Genomic DNA, 7053 nt, shown 5'->3' with positions numbered 1-7053 from the left:
CAAAGGAAATAGGCAACATTTCGGGTCGAGACCCTTCTTCAGAAGAAGTCTGGCAACATTCTCATAAATCTTCCTGCCAGGGAGAAGGCAATTTTTGGATTTAGTGTTGTGTAATGAACCGGATTCGATAAGGGAACTCGAGGTCAAGGAGCCATTAGGGAGCAGTGACCATAATATGGTAATAGAAACATAGAAAATACTTGCAGGAGGAGGCCATTCGGCCCTTCAAGCCAGCACCGCCATTCATTGTGATCATGGCTGATCGTCCCCAATCAATAACCCGTGCCTGCCTTCTCCCCATATCCCTTGACTCCACAAGCCCCTAGAGCTCTATCTAACTCTCTCTTAAATCCATCCAGTGACTTGGCCTCCACTGCCCTCTGCGGCGGGGAATTCCACAAATTCACAACTCTCTGGGTGAAAACGTTTTTTCTCACCTCAGTCTTAAATGGCCTCCCCTTTATTCTAAGACTGTGGCCCCTGGCTCTGGACTCGCCCAACATTGGGAACATTTTTCCTGCATCTAGCTTGTCCAGTCCTTTTATAATGTTATATGTTTCTATAAGATCCCCCCTCATTCTTCTAAACTCCAGTGAATACAAGCCTAGTCTTTTCAATCTTTCCTCATATGACAGTCCCGCCATCCCAGGAATCAATCTCATTAACCTACGCAGCACTGCCTCAATCACAAGTTTTAATCTACAATTTGAGAGGGAGAAGAGAGATCGGAGGTGTCAGTATTACAGTTGAGCAAAGGGGACTATGGAACCATGAGGGATGAGCTGGCCAAAGTTGACTGGAAAGAGACCCAAGCAGGGATGACAACAGTGGAACAACAATGGCAGGTATTTCTAGGAATAATACAGAAGGTGCAGGATCAGTTCATTCCAAAGAGGAAGAAAGATTCCAAGGGGAGTAAGGGGCGACCGTGGCTGACAAGGGACGTCAGGGACAGTAGAAAAATAGAGAAGAAGTACAACGTAGCAAAGATGAGCGGGAATCAAGAGGATTGGGAAACGTTGAGAGAGCAACAGAAGATAACTAAAAAGGGAATACGGGGAGAATAGATGAGGTACAAAGGTAAGCTATTTACAATCTACATAGATGATTTAGATGAAGGAATTAAAAGTACCATTAGCAAATTTGCAGATGACACAAAGCCGGGTGGCAGTGTGAACTGTGAGGAGGATGCTATGAGAATGCAGGGTGACTTGGACAGGTTGGGGAAGTGGGCAGATGCATGGCAGATGCAGTTTAATGCGGATAAATGTGAGGTTATCCACTTCGGTAGCAAAAACAGGAAGGCAGATTATTATCCAAATGGTGTCAAGTTGGGAAAAGGGGAAGTACAACAAGACCAGGGTGTCCTTGTACATCAGTCAATGAAAGTAAGCATGCAGGTACAGCAGGCAGTGAAGAAAGGGAATGGCATGTTGGCCTTCATAACAAGAGGAGTTGAGTCTAGGAGCAAAGAGGTCCTTCTGCAGTTGTACAGGGCCCTGGTGAGACCACACCTGGAGTATTATGTGCAGTTTTGGTCTCCAAATTTGTGGAAGGACATTCTTGCTATTGAGGGAGAGCAGCGTAGGTTTACAAGGTTAATTCCCGGGATGGCGGGACTGTCATACGCTGAGAGAATGGAGCGACTGGGCTTGTATTCAGTTTTAGAAGGATGAGAGGGTATCCAATTGAAACATATAAGATTATTAAGGGTTTGGACACGCTGGAGGCAGGAAACATGTTCCCGATCTTGGGGGAGTCCAGAACCAGGGGCCACAGTTTAAGAATAAGGAGTAAGCCATTTAGAACGGAGATGAGGAAACACTTTTTCACCCAGAGAGTTGTGAGTCTGTGCAATTCTCTGCCTCAGAGGGCGGTGGAGGCCGGTTCTCTGGATGCTTTCAAGAGAGAGCTGTATAGGGCTCTTAAAAATAGCGGAGTCAGGGGATATGGGGAGAAGGCAGGAACTGGGTACTGATTGTGGATGATCAGCCATGATCACAGTGAATGGCGGTGCTGGCTCGAAGGGCCGAATGGCCGACTCCTGCACCTATTGTCTATTGTCTAATAGATCGTGAATACTATTGGCCAGAGTAAGGGAATCAAGAACCAAATGTAGTTGAGGAAGGGACAATCCCAACGTTTAAGAAACATTTAGACAGGTACATGGATAGGACAGGTTTGGAGGAATGTGGGCCAAATGCAGGCAGGTGGGGCTAGTGTAGCTGGGACATTGTTGGCCGGTGTGGGCGAGTTGGGTCGAAGGGCCTGTTTCCACTCTATGACTCCACGGGGCTTCTATTTTTCCAGCGTTATATAATTGCTGGAAGGGATTGAGTTCAATAATTGCCCATGCGTTGTAGAAAGAGGAAGTTTGGTGCGGAAAGACAGGCTACGAGCCAAGCAGCTTTTCCTTGAACCTTGCCAACAATGCTCGTACGTTAAGGGCCGGTCCCACCAGCATGCGCCTGCATGCCGCGAGCGCGACCAAACCGGAAGCGGGGGCCGCGCGGAGGTCGAGTAAGTGACGTGAAGTTCGAGCGAAGTCCGCGGGAAGTTCGCGCGTGACGTACGGCGCCGAGGTGGCTGCGGGCCGGCAGGCCGTTGCCGCGCGGAATTTTTGAACACGGTCAGTTTTTCGGTGCCCCGCGCGATGTCGGGACCAGCTCCGCACAACTCCATACGGCTCCGGCGATCGAAGTGGGACTGGCCCCGCGAGGCCGTACGGCTCAAGCGACCACGTTAGGTCGCGCTAGACGCATGCAGTCGCATGCTCGTGGGACCGGCCCTTAATTCCTCACATGTCCATCAGTTCCAGGCGCAGGATTAGGCCATTCAGCCCATCGAGTCTACTCCAACCCCATTCTCCTGCCTTCTCCCTGTAACCCCTGACACCCGTACTAATCAAGAATCTATCTATCTCTGCCTTAAAAATATCCACTGACTTGGCCTCCACAGCCGTCTGTGGCAAAGAATTCCACAGATTCACCGCCCTCTGATTAAAGAAATTCCTCTTCATTGCCTTTGCAAAGGTACGTCCTTTTATTCTGAGGCTGTGACTACTGGCCCTGGACTCTCCAACTAGTGGAAACATCCTCTCCACATCCACTCTCTCCAAGCCTTTCACTATTCGCCAAACGCCAAAGACGTACAGGTTTGTAGGTTAATTGGCTTGGTAAATGTAAAAATTCTACTGCACACACTGAGTCCTCACAACATCCTCGTAAATCTTCCCAGCTTTACGACATCAGGTCTAGGTGTTTTCTGAACAAGGGTCTTGACCCGAAACGTCGCCTATTTCCTTCGCTCAATAGATGCTGCCTCACCCGCTGAGTTTCTCCAGCATTTCTGTCTACCTTCGATTTTCCAGCATCTGCAGTTCTTTCTTAAACATAAGATAACATATGACTGGAACTGAACGTAATACTCCACATGTGTCCTCACCCACTGCAAGCAGAGGGGAGAAGAGGGAGTGGCCGGGGTGAGACTGGTCCTTGATGATGCTGTTGGCCTTGCCGAGGCAGCGTAAAGTGTAGTCCATTCAATTATCTGAATGGTGGCCGATTAGGAAAAGGGGAGCTGCAACGAGACCTGGGTGTCATGGTACACCAGTCATTGAAAGTAGGCATGCAGGTGCAACAGGCAGTGAAGAAAGCGAATGGTATGTTAGCATTCATAGTAAACGGATTTCAGTATAGGAGCAGGGCGGTTCTACTACAGTTGTACAGGGCATTGGTGAGACCACACCTGGAGTATTGCGTACAGTTTTGGTCTCCTAATCTGAGGAAAGACATTCTTGCCATAGAGGGAGTACAGAGAAGGTTCACCAGACTGATTCCTGGGATGGCAGGACTTTCATATGAAGAAAGACTGGATAGACACGGCTTGTACTCACGAGAATTTAGAAGATTGAGGGTGGATCTTATAGAAACTTACAAAATTCTTAAGGGGTTGGACAGGCTAGATGCAGGAAGATTGTTCCCGATGTTGGGGAAGTCCAGAACAAGGGGGTCACAGTTTGAGGATAAGGGGGAAATCTTTTAGGACCGAGATGAGAAAAGCATTTTTCACACAGAGAGTGGTGAATCTGTGGAATTCTCTGCCACAGAAGGTAGTTGAGGTCAGTTCATTGGCTATATTTAAGAGGGAGTTAGATGTGGCACTTGTGGCTAAAGGGATCAGGGGGTATGGAGAGAAGGCAGGTACAGGATACTGAGTTGGATGATCAGCCATGATCATATTCAATGGTGGTGCAGTCTCGAAGGGCCGAATGGCCTACTCCTGCACCTATTTTCTATGTTTCTAAACATAAGATAACATATGACTAGAACTGAACGTAATACCCCACATGTGGCCTCGCCCACAGCAAGCAGAGGGGAGAAGAGGGAGTGGCCGGGGTGAGACTGGCCCTTGATGATGCTGCTGGCCTTGCCGAGGCAGCGTGAGGTGTAGATGCAGTCAATGGAAGGGGGGGGTCGGTTTGCGCGATGATCAGGGCTGCGTTCTCAACACTTTCTGGCGATCTTGGATGGAGCAGTGAATCTTATTCAAGCAGCAACAAGCAAGCAGTGGTCAATGAGATGACGGTTCAGTTGCCTGATAACAGCTGGGAAGAAACTGCCCCTGAATCTGGAGGTGTGGGTTTCCAATGGTACAGTGAAAAGCTTCACTGTTGCATACTGTCCAGTGAATGACAAGACCATAGCCTTTCACAGTTTACAGATACAGGATTAAAAAGGTAAATTATTTAATACAAGGTAAAGTCCGATTAAAGATATATAAACCCACTGACTCCCACAGTTATCTAGACTACACTTCTTCCCACCCTACTCCCAATTCCTCCGTCTACGCCGCATCTGTGCCCAGGATGAGGTGTTCCATATCAGGTCATCGGAGATGTCCCCATTCTTTAGGGAACGGGGGTTCCCCTCTTCCATTATAGATGAGGCTCTCACTAGGGTCTCCTCCATATCCCGCAGCTCCGCTCTTGCTCCCCCTCCCCCCCTCCTTCTCCCCCCACTCGTAACAAGGACAGAGTCCCCCTCGTCTTCACCTTCCACCCCATCAGCCGTCACATACAACATATAATCCTCCGACAATTTCGCCACCTCCGACGGGATGCCACCACTGGCCACATCTTCCCATCTCCACCACTTTCTGCTTTCCGCAGAGACCGCTCCCTCCGCAACTCCCTGCTCAACTCGTCCCTTCCCACCCAAACCCCCCCCCCCCCCTCCCCAGGTACTTTCCCCTGTAACTACAGGAGGTGCGATACCCGTCCCATTACCCCTCGACTCCATCCAAGGACTCCGACAATCTTTCCAGGTGAGGCAGAGGTTCACCTGCACCTCCTCCAACCTCATCCACTGTATCCACTGTTCCAGGCGTCAACTTCTCTACATCGGCGAGACCAAGCGCAGGCTCGGCGATCGTTTCGCTGAACACCTCCGCTCATTCCGTCGAAACCTACCTGATCTCCCGTTTGCCAAGCACTTCAACTCCCCTCCCATTCCCACACTGACCTTCTGTCCTGGGCCTCCTCCATGGACAGAGTGAGACCCAGTGCAAATTGGAGGAACAGCACCTCCATATAACCATATAACCATATAACAATTACAGCACGGAAACAGGCCATCTCGGCCCTACAAGTCCGTGCCGAACAACTTTTTTTCCCTTAGTCCCACCTGCCTGCACTCATACCATAACCCTCCATTCCCTTCTCATCCATATGCCTATCCAATTTATTTTTAAATTATACCAATGAACCTGCCTCCACCACTTCCACTGGAAGCTCATTCCACACCGCTACCACTCTCTGAGTAAAGAAGTTCCCCCTCATATTACCCCTAAACTTCTGTCCCTTAATTCTGAAGTCATGTCCTCTTGTTTGAATCTTCCCTATTCTCAAAGGGAAAAGCTTGTCCACATCAACTCTGTCTATCCCTCTCATCATTTTAAAGACCTCTATCAAGTCCCCAGAGAATAAAGACCTAACTTGTTCAACCTATCTCTGTAACTTAGTTGCTGAAACCCCGGCAACAATCTAGTAAATCTCCTCTGTACTCTCTCTATTTTGTTGACATCCTTCCTATAATTGGGCGACCAAAATTGTACACCATATTTCCATGTACCTCATATTTCACTTGGGCAGTTTTCACCCCAGCGGTATGAACATTAACCTCTAACTTCAAGTACCCCTTGCTTTCCCTCCTCTCTCCATCCCCTCCCCCTTCCCAGTTCTCCCACCAATCTTGCTGTCTCCGACGACATTCTATCTCTGTCCCGCCCACTCCCCTGACATCAGTCTGAAGAAGGGTCTCAACCCGAAACGTCACCCATTCCTTCTCTCCAGAGATGCTGCCTGTCCCGCTGAGTTACTCCAGCATTTTGTGTCTACCTCGTAATAAAGATAGTTCCAAAGATCTCCAATGAAGTAGATGGTGATCAAGACAATAGACAATAGGTGCAGGAGTAGGCCATTCGGCCCTTCGAGCCAGCACCGCCATTCAATGTGATCATGACTGATCATCCCCAATCAGTACCCCGTTCCTGCCTTCTCCCCATATCCCCTGACTCCGCTATCTTCAAGAGCCCTATCTAGCTCTCTCTTGAAAGTATCCAGAGAACCGGCCTCCACCGCCCTCTGAGGCAGAGAATTCCACAGACTCACCACCCTCTTCCTCATCTCCGTTCTAAATGGCTTACCCCTTATTCTTAAACTGTGTGGCCCCTGGTTCTGGACTTCCCCAACATCGGGAACACGTTTCCTCCCTCTAGCGTGTCCAAACCCTTAACGATCTTATATGTTTCAATGATTCCCACTCATCCTTCTAAACTCCAGAGTGTACAAGCCCAGCCGCTCCATTCTCTCAGCATATGACAGTCCCGCCATCCCGGGAGTTAACCTGGTGACCGCTCTCGGGTTGTGGTAGGATGATTCAGTTGCCTGATAACGGCTGGGAAGAAACTGTTCCTGAATCTGGAGTTTTGTGCGTTTTTACACTTCTGAGGGGGAGAGGGGAGAAGAGGGAGTGACGGGGGTGAAACTGGGGG

General features: G+C 49.2%; 1 protein-coding gene across 1 annotated transcript in view; it reads right to left on the bottom strand.

Annotated features, from left to right (window-relative positions):
- LOC129716449 (exocyst complex component 6B-like) overlaps window positions 1-7053 on the bottom strand; it is a 77203-nt gene that overhangs the window by 38798 nt on the left and 31352 nt on the right. The gene's annotated exons all lie outside the window — the stretch shown is intronic.

Source organism: Leucoraja erinacea, unplaced genomic scaffold (genome assembly GCF_028641065.1).
Source record: "Leucoraja erinacea ecotype New England unplaced genomic scaffold, Leri_hhj_1 Leri_238S, whole genome shotgun sequence".
NCBI lineage: Eukaryota > Metazoa > Chordata > Chondrichthyes > Rajiformes > Rajidae > Leucoraja > Leucoraja erinaceus.
The sequence above is the reverse complement of the archived record's forward strand: the minus strand, read 5'-3'. Positions and strand labels throughout refer to the sequence as shown.